This window comes from Enhydra lutris, unplaced genomic scaffold (genome assembly GCF_002288905.1).
Source record: "Enhydra lutris kenyoni isolate GAN:26980312 unplaced genomic scaffold, ASM228890v2 scaffoldscaffold3, whole genome shotgun sequence".
Lineage (NCBI taxonomy): Eukaryota > Metazoa > Chordata > Mammalia > Carnivora > Mustelidae > Enhydra > Enhydra lutris.
In genome coordinates, this window is record NW_019154087.1 from 85,848,425 (window position 1) to 85,861,281 (window position 12,857).

Sequence of the window (12,857 nt, forward strand, 5' to 3'; positions counted from 1 at the left end):
CGGACGCGCGCAGACGGAACTGCCGGCCACTCATTCATTCATTCATTCATTGGCGCACGGGCTTGTGGTTTGTCTGCCGGCTGCGTGCTCAGCGCGTGCTTAGAACCGTGCGAAACCAAGATGAACAAGCCAAGGGGCGTAGAATTTCAAATCCGAGACCCCTAGAGCCTGGACTAAGAAAGGACCTTCAGTGATTTCGGTCCCACCTCTGATGGAAGTCCCCACCTCACGTCCCTGGGACGTGGTGTGGCCATCAGGAAGGGGCTCTTCTACATCACAGAGGTAGCTCTCTCCACCCAGTGGGCTGAGCCAGGCTGGTGGGGCCCTGGAGTGCGGGTCTGAGTCTGACTGCCCGGGTTTGACTTTCTGCTCCCTCGCTGTGTGATTGGGAGCAAGTTGTAAACATTTGTCCAGTCGGCTCTCCTTCACCTGTAAAAAGGACTAACAATGCCCATATCACAGGGTCCTCGTGAAGATTAGATGATGGGATGTGTGCCCCAAGTTTAGCACAGAGCCTGGCTTAGAGGAAATGCTTAGTAAGTGTAGCCTAATGATCGGGAAGGTTTCTTCGGTTGTCGTGACGGTGAGTGGAAATGTGCTTCTGCACAGTTCTTCTGTCTTCTCTGCTTGCTGTTAAGTGTTTATCTAGCCCCTGTTGTACCCAGCACTCTGTTCTCAGGGCCTGCAGAGGCGAACATTGTGCTCTGAGAGAAGCAGCCAGTCTGGAAGGGAGGACGGAAAAGGCAGCTTTCCCAGTGCAAGGGTGTGAGGGCTGTGGGCTCTCTGATGAGGCAGCATCAGGGAGGGACATCTGCCTCAGCCTGGGGGCCCAGGGAAGGGGGTCTTGAGCTGAAACTTGAAAAATGAGAAGGAGGAAGCCCTGGAGTGTTATCAGCTGGAAAAGCGCATGCAGAGGCTGTAGGAGAGAGCCTGGCCTTATGGGGCGCTGTAGATGGTGGGTGCACGCGGTGAGGGCGGTGGGCTGGGGAGGCCACAAGTGGGGCTGCTGGAGAAACAGAAGTTTGCTCATGATGTGCTGGATGCTGATTTGCCAGCAGCTGTAGGAGCGGAGAGAAGTGTACCATTTCAGATATGATTGGTGAGTAGACTTGACAGGACTGGTTGATTGGGTGAATGTTCGTTTCCTGGGGGGCACAAGTCATTTCTGTTTTGTTTATGCCACACCTCATCCTACACAGAGAGCCTGGCACATGGTGAGCACTCCACAAACATCACTGGAATGGATAAATGAATGATGCCGCCGTGTTTCCTAGTCAAGTAACTATGGGATGAAGGAGCCATTCAGTGCGTGTGGGGGGGGGCGGGGTTGGATGTGCAGCATTTGTGGTGCCTGGAGGTCTGTTGCCATCCCCTTGGCTATGTTTGGGGGCATGCCCAGTAAAGCGGCTGGAGTGGAGAAGTGGGTTTGGGAGCTGTTGGACACCTCATTGGTGGTTAGAGCTCCAGCAGTGGGTGGAATGGTGCAGGGTGGGTTGGTGGAGCCCAAGAGGGAGTCTAGGCTGGAGAGGCCTGAAGATAGGAGAAGCCATTGGTGTGGATAGTGAGTCAGAGCTCTGCTGGACACACAGGTTCTTCAGGGAGGGGGCAGAGGACGGGGGGCTTGTGACAGGGAGGCTTACATGTGGAAGGACAGCCAAGAGAGAGTGGCCCAGATTGCAGAAGAGAAGGGGGTTCCTGAGGGAGGGAGTGACTAAGATGTGATGTCTCATGGTGTGTATGTGCATGTATAGGTGTGAGTGGACATGAGAGGGAGTGTGTCTGTATGTGAGAGTGTGAGAGTGTAGGAAAGTGTATGTGTGTGGTGTGTATGTGTGAGGGAGTGTGTGAATCCGTGTGAGTGAGTGAGTGTGTGAGTGGAGGGTTGAAGCTAGTTGTGGTTGGTCTGGGCCTGGCAGGAGGCACAAGTGGAGTACTGAGGCAGAGGCTGCAGAGGGAAGGGAGGCCTCTTTGTACCAGGGGAGTGCTTGTGCCATGTTGGATGAAGGGGGAATGCTGGTTGGCTTTGGAAAACAAGTTGCTGAGTTCCGAGGCTCTGGTCCTGATCCTCAGAGCCAGCTGCAGGGTTCTGGAGAGCTGTGAAGGAGGTGGGCCTTTCTCTCTTGCTTCCTTAAAAAAATAGGCCTTATCACCTATAGACGCTGATTGAGGCCATTTAAAACAAACTATGCAGGGCACTTGGGTGGCTCAGTTGGTTTGGCTGCTATCTAGTGATTTCAGCTCAGGTCATGTCTCAGGGTCCTGGGATCAAGCCCACATTGGGCTCTGTGCTCAGCAGGGAGTTGGCCTGGGGATTCTTTTTTCCTTTCCCTCTTTCCCTCCTCCTGCTCACACACACGATCTCTCTCTCCCTCTCTAAAATAAATAAGTCAGGGGTGCCTAGGTGGCTCAGGGGGTTAAAGCCTCTGCCTTCAGCTCAGGTCATGATCCCAGAGTTCTGGGATCGAGGCCTGCATTGGGCTGTCTGCTCAGCAGGGAGCCTGCTTCCCTTCCTCTCTCTGCCTGCCTCTCTGCCTACTTGTGATCTCTGTCTGTCAAATAAATAAATAAAATCTTAAAGTAAATAAATCAATCTTGAAAAAGAAAAGAAAAGAAACTGTGCATACAACAGGAGCATGGTTAGAAGAAGAAAGTGAGGGCCCTACCAAGGAAGTCAGGAGTGAATGCTGCAGGCCTAGCAGTCGCTGAGCTGGGGCTCTGAGCCCGGTGGTGGCTGGGTTAGAGCGGGACCTTGATGGGTCCCATGAGTCCCAAAACACGATGGAAGGGAGCATCATGGTTCTCAGAAGGAGATGGATTCCCTCCTTCTAGGTGCTAACATGGCCTGCCAGGCCGCCTCACATAGTGTCTGTGCAGTGACCGATGCGCCAGGAGTTGGGCCTGGGAGGGAGCTGGAGCATTGCTGAGTCTGAGCCCGGGAGGGACAGGCCAGGGCCCTCAGGAGCCTGTGCCCGCTTGTGGGCTGGGGAAACTGTGGCCAGCGGGCAAGCCCCCCTCAGCCGTCTCCAGGAGGGGCGGTAACAGAGGAGCCCTGGGACCCCCTTCACGAGTCCTCTGTTATGGAAGGACGACATGTGTGGCTCCCGGGGGGTCTGCGGCCTTGTGTGAGAGGGGAGACTTTAGAGTAGGGTGATTTCAGGCTCACAGAACCTCTGGGTCATTTGAAGAGCTAGCGGGGCTTTTCATTTGTTTTTCTAGGGGTGGGGGAAGCCAGGAACAAGAGTTTGGGGAGTAAGCCTCACATCATAGAACCAGGGGCTGTTTCAACAGGTTTAAGCTTCGGGAGGGTCAGGAATGAGGCGTCCCTGGAACTAAGGCCTGATGGTGTCTGAGAGGCACTGAGCCGGGTGGGGAAGACCGTGCTTCAGGATGTAAACTGAGACAGCCGACACCATGGGACCCACGGACGGTGCAGTCTCTGCATATTTGAACTGGGTCAAGGATAAAAGTTCTAGGAGCTCCAGGGTGTGACAGGGTGAGCTCCTGGTCTAGAACCAGGTCATTCCTCCACCACCTCTCCCTGCCCAGCCCCCAGCCATGAATGGTTGTAAAGTGTGGTCCTACGAGTGGAAGGACAGGGACAGAGGAGGGCCTGGAACATTGTTCCGGCCTGGGCAGGCGTCCTCTGGGCAGCTTTACCAGTCAGCGTCGAGGCTTGAGGCAGGGTGGGAATGGTGCCCTCGTGTGAGACAGAGTGATGGTGGTGGACGGAAGTGGTCGTCGTGGACACCCTCGAGCTGTAAGACCTGCCCTTGGTCTCCCGGGTGGTCTTGGATGGGCCGTTTCACTCCTTATGCCCTCCTTGTCTTTACTGATCACAGAGGGATGCTTGCCAGGCTCCAGGGACCCCTCCAGGTCTGTGAGTCAGTCTGCTGGGGCAGCCTTCTCCCATTGCATCTGCTGTTCTCTAGGTTCTGTATCTGGAAAGATGAGCTCTCGGCACAGGAGGACACGGCAGAGACACCTCCTTGGGACAGAGGATCTGGGAGGGCAGATTTGAAGGACTTCAGGGCAGGCCTGCAAGGGATTGTTTTTCCATGCACCTGGAAGCCTGACTTACTGACCCATGGACACTTTCCCCACGTCCGCAGAGGAGCCTAGGAGGGGATGGGTGGCTTGGAGGGGGCTTGTAGAGAAGAGGCAGCCCAGGTTTCATTTTCCGCTATACCCAGGGAGGAGCACCCTCTTTTCCCTTCCTGGCACAGGATCCTTTTAGGTTTCTGTCCTCCAGGGTGGACACAACAGGTGGCAATCTTTACCGTGAAATGGAAGAGCCCAGTGCTGGGGTGTTTGGGTCAGGAAGTGGAGACCCCAAGCCTTCCTTTCCTGGATACTTTAATGGACAAAGCTGGCTTTGATGGGGGTCATGGGGAAGCTTTTTTGAGCTGACTCTTTGGGAATGGGGCCCTTGCCTGGAGGCATCTCTCAGAACCTGCCCTGGGCTCCAGGGCTGTGCACCCAAGTCTGGCTAGCCCCCTTCACTATATTGCCAAGGAAAATGGGGGAGCAGGCCCAACTATGCTTCTCTCTGGGTGAACATTGACCCAGCGTTCCTGGGGGGCAGCTCTGCCAGAGCCCACCTCACCTGGCACTATGTTAAAGCAGGCCTGTTGGTCTGCTCTGGGGCATACCCAGAGGCAGGCCTTGTCTCTCCCCAGGGTGATATTTAACAGACTTTGCTGTGCTGTCTTATGAAATGTTGGTAACCACAAGGTGTTGGGGTTTAAAGAAGCCTTTGGTTGAGCACGGACATCTCCTTGCAGGCCTGGGGGTAATGGGAGGCATTTCAGAGTCCTCCCTTGGTTCTTTGGACCAGGATCAGTGTGGAAGCTTCCTACTCTAACCAAGGTTCCAACTGGTCCAGAAGTTGCATACCCTGTCTCTAGCCTTTGTCTGGTTCCTATCCTGTGAGCTTCTAGAGCTGTAAACGTCAGACCAGGAGAGGCTTTTTCTTTTACAGTGTTCTGATATGGAGTCTGAAAAGCCCAGAGAATCTCTTGGAATGAATCCAGGGAATTTGGCTCAATTCTTTCTCTCACCCCAGCCCCACTAAGGGCCATGACCTACTTTTTTTTTTTTTTTTTCCTTTAAACACAATCTTTTGATTGCTACTCTCCGCTTACCTTTGCTGTAAGGATGGCCTGGATTGTGCGTGTGTGAGCACATGGGGGCGGGGTGTGTGTGGCTGGGAAGCTGTGGGGAGGATGAGTCTGTTGTCCTGTAAACGGTGTCCCTTTCAGGCCTTGTTTGGAAGAGGCTCTCTGAAATGCCCTGCTCCTCTTGGTCTACGGAGAGGACATAAATAACTCGGTGCTGGCGCTGTGCCATATCCCGGGCTGTAATTTCACCTCCGGGTGCTGAGGATGTGTATAAATAGACTCCAGCCCTGGGCTACCCTGGCTGCCTGGGTCTCTTCATGAGGTGGCCACTGTCCTTGTCCAGGAGGACTGCTGAAGGCAGAGGGCTTGGGGTCCCCGCCACCAAGGCTGTCCACAGGGAGTGGGGAGGAGTCCTTCCGGCAAGCTCGCCCTCTTGCTTAGCTTGGGCATGTCTGGTGCCTGTAGGCGGTGTATATGGACACGTCCGCATTTGATTCTTGGCTCCCTGGAGTGGTTCCTCAGCGTTCTCTGGACTCTTTATAGAATAATCCGTTGGCTGATGTTTTTAGTGGGGTATCTCTAAATAGCAGCAAATGACTATTTGCAGGGGGCGTGTGGGCTCTGGGGCTTCCAAGCCTTCCCTTCTCTCAGAGGAGAACGTCTTGAATATCTTGAAATCATATACAAAGTCTTGCGTGTATGTTCCAGAGAGAAATGTGTGGCTTTCATGAGATCCACAAAGGGTTTCTTGACCTCTCAAAGCTTACAAACCTCTGCCTTCTCTGGATGGCCAGCTTGGATGGGCTCCCTGGAGGATTGGAGTGACTGCTCCAAGATGCCGGCCACAGGCCTGGGCGGGACAAAATGGCCACCCTGATGGATTCCGGCCAGCAGGCCTGGGCCCAGTGGGTCACTTGGAGCAGAGGAATGGGGGTTGTAGGGACATTCCTTTGTTCATTTACAGCTATTTGTTGATTTCCGCACTGTGGGCCAGGTCTTGTACGGGGATTAGAGAGTTAGTGAAGTAGGTGGACCTCTTTGCCCTCAGGCACTTACTAGTTCCTGCCAGTTCTCTTGCCTTCACAGTTCTGCTCTGCTGCCTACCAGGTCTTCCCTGGGTCACCTTGGTTACACTGAGAGCAACCCTTGTGGAGAGGAGCCACACCCATCCGATCCTGGCTTAGGGAACTGCCTGGTCTTGAGCAGAGCTCAGCACTGAAAATTCCTGTCTTCTCAGAGTAAAGCTGTGCCCAGGAATGCCGTGGGGTAGGGAGGTCACCATCTTCCTTGCCAATGGAGGGAGACTCCTTACCTGGGCAGCATTAGGATCTTCAGCCTTGTGGGCAACCCCAAAACCCATCTTCCCACCGGGGAGCCCGTGCTGGCCCTGGCAGCTGACCTCAGTAGGGGTCCTGCTTGCCCTTGGGCTGTGGGCCAAGGATGCCCAAATGACTCCTCTTGGAATTTCCTGTGGGCCTTGGGACCCAGCTGGAATGTTGAACATTATTGTGCTGAAGGCTCTGGGAAAATAAACAGGGAGAGAAGCTGCCACCTGCGTGTCTAGTCTACATCTTCCGGCTCTGCCCACGCCAGGGGTATTCGCATGGCTGGGCCCCGAGTGCCTTTCCCTTTCCCCTTTCCCCTCCAGGCTTGCTGTCCAGGCGTCTGGGCTCCATAAACCTCCTACCCCGCAGAGACGTGGTGACGTACCCCCTGCTGAGCTGAGGCTCCCTCTTGAGGAGCCCAGGTTTGGTCACACCAGAGGGATCAAACTCCAGTTGTGTGTGTGTTTGCTGGCACAGGACTAGTACACACTTTGGCTGCCCCCATCTTGCTCCGTTTACTGGCTCCTTGGTTATTTCCACTTGCACTCGTTGACGCGGGCGCTCTCCTGCTTTGCTCGTTAGCGTCTCAGTCTGCTCCTGCCCGAACGAATACCACAGCCTGGGGGGCGGAAACAGCAGACATCTCCTTCTCATAGTTCTGGAGGCTAGCAGTCTGAGATCAGGGTACCGCCATGGTTAGGTTCTTGGAGAGAGCCCTCTTTGGGGTCATGTCCTCATGTGGCTTCCCTGGGAATGTGCACTCAGAGAGAGACCCGGTGTTCCTCCTTTCTATATAAAGGCACACATTCCATCATGGGATTCTACCCTCATGACAGAATCCCCTCCAAATGCCATCACAGTGGGGATCCAGATCTTAACACATCAGTTTGGAGGGACATGAACATTCAATCTAAGGCATGAAGACTTATCCTTCATTCACAGCCCTGCTTGGTCCTCATCTCCTAGCCGTATCTTCTACTGATGCTTTCTCGAACTTGTCTGTATCCTTCATGGGGCAGCGATCACATGACTTTCCTTTAACACTTTATCTTCCCAGGAGGTCTCTGGTTTCTTACATTCTTATATTACTACCGTGTTGACTTGTTTATTTAACAAATATTTACTAGGGGCCCGGCCCTGTGCTAGACATTAGGTCCTTATTGGAGAACGTAGTAGAGATGGTCCCTGCCCCTGCGGGAGTATATAGTCTGATGGTGGAGGTAGGAGGAAAAGTTTGCAAAATGAGCAGGATGTAGAAATAGAGGATAATGGGTAAGGAAGTGGGGAGCTACTTGGACAGGGGTCAGAAAAGTTTATCTGAGGAGATGACATTTAAGCCGAGACCTGAAGCACGAAGCAGCCAGAGGTAAGACAGATGGGAGAGAACATTTCACATAGAGAGAATAGCCTGTGCAGAAGTTTGGAGGAGGGAGGGAGCTTGGCATTGCTGGGGGGAATGACAGGAGGCTGGAGGGGCTGGAGCAGAGGGGACCCGGGAGAGAGGAGCCGGGGGAAGTGGGAGCAGAGAGGCAGGGCTGGGTCATGCAGGGCCTCACAGGCTACGGCAAGGAGTTTGGATTTTGTTGTAGATTGAAGTATAGTTGACATACAACGTTATATTGGTTTCAGGAACATGACAGTGATTTGACAATTCTATACGTTACGCAGCGTTCGCCGTGATAAGTGTAGTCACCCTCTGTCACCAAAGTTATTACGATATTATTGGCTCTGTTCCTCGTGCTGTATGTGACATCCCCATGACATATTTGTTTTATAACAAGGAGTTTGGATGTTTTCTGAGCACAATTAGAAGGAAGCTTTGAAGCCCACTAGTGACATTATTAAAATCATGATATGAAAAGATTACTCAAGCCGAGGGAGGAGGCAAGAGTGGCCTCAGAGAGCCGGGAAGAAGTTATCCTAGTGTCGCCAGACCAGAGGTGATGGCTGCTTGGGTCAGGAAGTGGCCGTGAGTGGGGAGGTGAGTGGGCAAATGTAAGGTATTTTGGAGATGGAAATGATATACCTTGATGTGGGAGTGAGGAGATGAGGGAATTCAAGGATAACCTGCTGCCTTCTGGCTTGAGCAGCTTGCTGTGTGATCATGCCATTTTCTGAGATGGCAAAGGCTTGGACAGGGAGATAAATCAGGGATTCCGTTTTGGGCATGTTAATTTTGAGATGCCTTTGAGACATTCCTATCTGGAGTTGACAGGGGTTATAAATTCTGGGGGTCATTAGCATATTTCTGGTATTCAAGGCCAGCGCAATGGGCAGGGTCTCCTAGGGAGAGGCTGACCTGGACAGAGGCACTGAGAATGTGCCTGGCCCCTGCAAGTGCCTGGTAAGGGGTTGGTGGTGGTACTATGGTGCCCCAGGGGTCAGAAGGAGACTTTTGAGAAACAGGGAGTAGATGTCTGTGCCACATGAAAGGTCTAGAAAGATAAGGTCCAGAAAGGTCCAGAAAGATGAGGACAGACACATAGCTCCTTATTGGATTTGGGGAAATGGGAGGCACTAGTGACTTCTTCTAGCAATTTGGGGGAAAAGGAGATTATGGAAACTTGATCAGAGCTAAGGAAACATTCATCAGTTGGCTGGTCAGAGCTTCCTGGGATAGCTCCTCAAGGAGAGGAAACATGTGCAGCATGGAGAAGTTGCTCATCTCTCTGTTCAGCAGGCCAAGGGGCACCTACCCACTGGCTTGGCTTTGAGAAGTGTGGGGTGGGGGTCACTTCCCCCATGGGCACTCCCAGGCGCTCTGCCATGACACTCTGTAGGGCCTGGGGCCACACCCTTGGCCAGGGGGAGTCTGCGATTCTCAGGCTTCTCAGCCCTGGGGAGAGCCCGTGGTGTGGGCCCCATTTGCCTGATGGTCTCTGATGCTGACCCATGCACTGCACTGTGATTAGAACCCTGAACAGCCCCACCTTCCGTGTCCTCCCTGGGCTCTGAGGTGCCATGATATGGCTGCCATTGACTCAGGTTTTCTAACCATGACTGAAAGGGTCCTTAAAATGTCAGAAGAGATCTTTCGTTAAGCCCCATGCATTTCTGATCAACGGACACGATCTGTCCTCCCAGAGAAGACAGCCTGGGGCTGCCCGAGGGGCTTGCTTTTTCAGCTTCTTCAGCCAGGAGGCATACACTATAACACTGAGGAGTGTTTGAGAGGAGCCCCTGGGGCCACCTGCCTGGGCAGTCCTCTCTGTGGTGTTCAAGGGGGTGGGACAGGACTTTCCATGGTCAGCCAGGATTTGTGCTTTGTCCTCTTGGGGTGGTATCCCCAGCGGGGAGGCAGCCCTTTCCCCTTCTTCCTGGTATCTGGGAGCTGGCTGTCCCCCTCAGGGCCCCTTGGGGGCTCTTACGGAAGACTCCCAGCCCTCGTGCCGGTGGCCCTGCTCTCCCAGCATCTCGGAGGTGAGGAAGCTGATAACCGTTGGTGAACTCACCTAGAGTAGAAGCAGGACACCGAGTTGGGTATGACGGAATAATAAGATCCTCACTCTTCATTATGCAGCAGTAGGGAATTTGGGGGTAGCTCTGCACAGCCCGCCTTGCCCATGATGCCTGGCTTTAGTCTGGCGGGGGTCTTTCCGAGTGTGCCCCTTCTCCAGTGCGTGGCCCGTGGCAGTGGGGGCTGTCTGAGCACTGTGACTGGCTTGAGCAAAGACTTCCCAGATGTATTCTCCAAAGGGCAGAAGGAAGCAGCTGGACCACAGCCCTGGCTTCAGACCCCCACCTGGGCAGTCGTGTGAGCCTGGGAGGTTTCTTCAACATCATGGAGCCTCTGTGTTCCTCGTCAATATAAGGGCAGTAGCGTGATGACGCCAGGCTGAGGCTTGGTAACCAGTCAGCGGGGCTCCCGTGGGTGCTGGGCACCCGGGATGCTCAGGTGAACCGCACGCCCTCCCTGGTACTGGCTGTGAGGGCCAGGCCTTCCCCACCGAGGCTGCTGGGAGACTCTTATGGAAGGCAGCTTTGGGGGGATAGCTGAACTGAGGATGAGGGAAAGATAGGCCTGTGTGGGGAGACAGGCCTCTGGTCCTCGCGGAAAGAATGTATGTGTTATTAAGTGGGGGCCCCGTGGAAGCGTGGGAGAACCAGTTTGATTTCCTCCAGAAGACAGTGGGAAATCGTGAAGTCTTTTAAGCAAGAGAATGACATGATCCTGGGGGTTTCGGAAAGATTTCTTGGGCTACTGTGTACACAGCAGTCTGAGGAGAGTGAGGCTGGAGACAGTCATGCTGGGACCACATGGTGATGTCCCCTGAGGTCAGGCCGGGGCCGAGGGCTAGTGGGGAGGAGCCGGGTCAGAGACGGGCTTTGGAGACCTTCAGAGGTCACTTGCAGGAGACTTAGAGGACTGGGACCAGAGGGAGGGAGGGTCCAGATTGATGCCATGGTCTCTGGTCCGGATGTCTGCTGATTGGTGAAGGCACCACCTGAGAGACGAGAGGAAGAGGAGGAGGCCTAGGCAGAGTGGGAGGGCGTCTGGGTTTCAAACCTGTTGTTGGAAGCAGGTGGAAATCTAGTGAAGAGTTTGTGTACGTGGGAGGCCGGGCCTGGGATCGAGATTATGGGATTAAGGGAAGTAAGGCAGGAAAAGCAGTGAGCTTGGGGCCTGGCACATAGGCACAAGGTAAACATTAGTTCCTTCAAAGAGCGTATAAGCTCATTTGGGGAGACAAGGCTCACATGTGTGAAAACCTTAAATACAAAGAGGAGGCCCCACTTAATTAAGTGTTGTAAGGATTAAGTTGCTTGCCGTAGGCTTTCAGAGGAGGGGAGCCCTGCGGCTTGAAGAGCCACAGAAAAGGTGGTGTGGAGTCAGGGTCCTGCGGCTGGGGCGGAAGGGAAGGCAGGGTGCCCTCGGGGGGGCAGAGGCTTTCTGGGGAGGGGGCAGGAGGGAGAAGCAGGACCGGGCATGGCTTTTTCGGGCAGGGAGAAATGTCCTGTTTGGAGCAAGTGGAAGGTGCCACAGATGAAGAGCGGAGAGTGAGTGTGCGTGTGCGTGTGCGTGCATGCGTGTCTGTGTGTGAGTCTGTGTGTGTGTGTGTGTGTGTGCGCACACGTGTGTGAGGCTGGAGCTTTGAGATGCCCTGGGGAGACACAGAGCAGAGAGGGTCTCCCCTAGCCCCTCCCAAGCTTCCACTGTTGGTCCTAATTCCAGCAGACTCAGGCATTTCCAAACTTGTTGCTTAGTAGTTGAAGAAACAGAATCAGGTGAGAAGGGTCCTGGATTACGAGTCATGCTAAATCCTAATATTGCTGCAGGCCTAGTTCTACCCTTTGTTGTTACAGGACTGTGTGAGACCTTGCTGGAAACTGGGATGGGTTGCTTTTTTAGGTAGTGAGTTCCCCATCTTCAGAGGTACCAAGCAGAGGCTTGAGGCCCCTCACCAGGCCTCAGATGAGTGTCAGGTCGGATGGGCTCTGTAGGTTCCTTCTGAGCATGTGTGACACAGATCTCCAGGCTCTTGGGGCCCAGTGAAGAGAATGGGTCGTGTGATCCAGTGGGGATCCTCCCCTCGCCTTTCTCTCTTTCTTTTTTCCCCTGATTTTAAAAATGGAATTCACTTTACCATTTTTGCTGATTATAAAAGTGATATGTGTTCACTATAACACATCGTTCAGGCAAGATAGGCATAGTAAAGAAAGTAGAGATCGTCTTCAACTCTAACACCCTGAAATAAGCCATGGCAAACGTTTTGGAGAAAATATACTTCCAGACTTTTTAAATACACATACACATATTTTAACAAAAATGATGTCATGCAGTGCATGCTGTTTTGTAAGCTATTTTTTTTCTCTAAATATACTGTTAACATTCAGCCTTTGTCAACATCTCTGTATGTATAGGTTTCCTGGATTTTGATGGAGGTCTGGTTTTCCCTATGGCTTTGTGTCCCTAGGGATGACATTCCCCACTCATTCTTCGTACACGTGTGCGTTCCCTCTTCTTGTGGGAGAACCTCGTCAGGATCCAAGCCTGTGGGATGGTAGGGGACAACACATTCTAGGCCCTTGGAGGGGGGGGGTACCAGACAGCAAGACCCCCAGAGAGCTCTCAGGTGCCCAACTCAGGACTTTCTCAAGGTGGAGGGGAGGGCAGGGGACTGGAATGGGGTAGGGTCTCTACAGTAGGTATGCGTGCTTGTGGCTAGCTTCTCTTTGTGGGTTTGGGTTCACTCGGCTGGAGGAAATCCCTAAGGAGAGTGTGGTCTGTTTCCTCTAGCTTCTGAGAGGCAGTATGCAGGGAGAGGACTGTAATAGAGCCCATGAATTTTAGAACGGAATATGTGGAGGCCTCTTGAGCAGCTATCCAAAGACAAGGAACGATGATGCCCAACGTGGAAAATTTTAGGAATCGGTATGGGCACCATTAAAAAATAAGCTGGCTGGTGATGTTGAG

At 53.3% G+C, this 12,857-nt stretch overlaps 1 protein-coding gene across 1 annotated transcript in view; it reads left to right on the forward strand.

Moving 5' to 3' along the window:
• LOC111156181 (GDNF family receptor alpha 2) overlaps nucleotides 1-12,857 on the forward strand; it is an 85,742-nt gene that overhangs the window by 35,192 nt on the left and 37,693 nt on the right. The window lies entirely within an intron of this gene.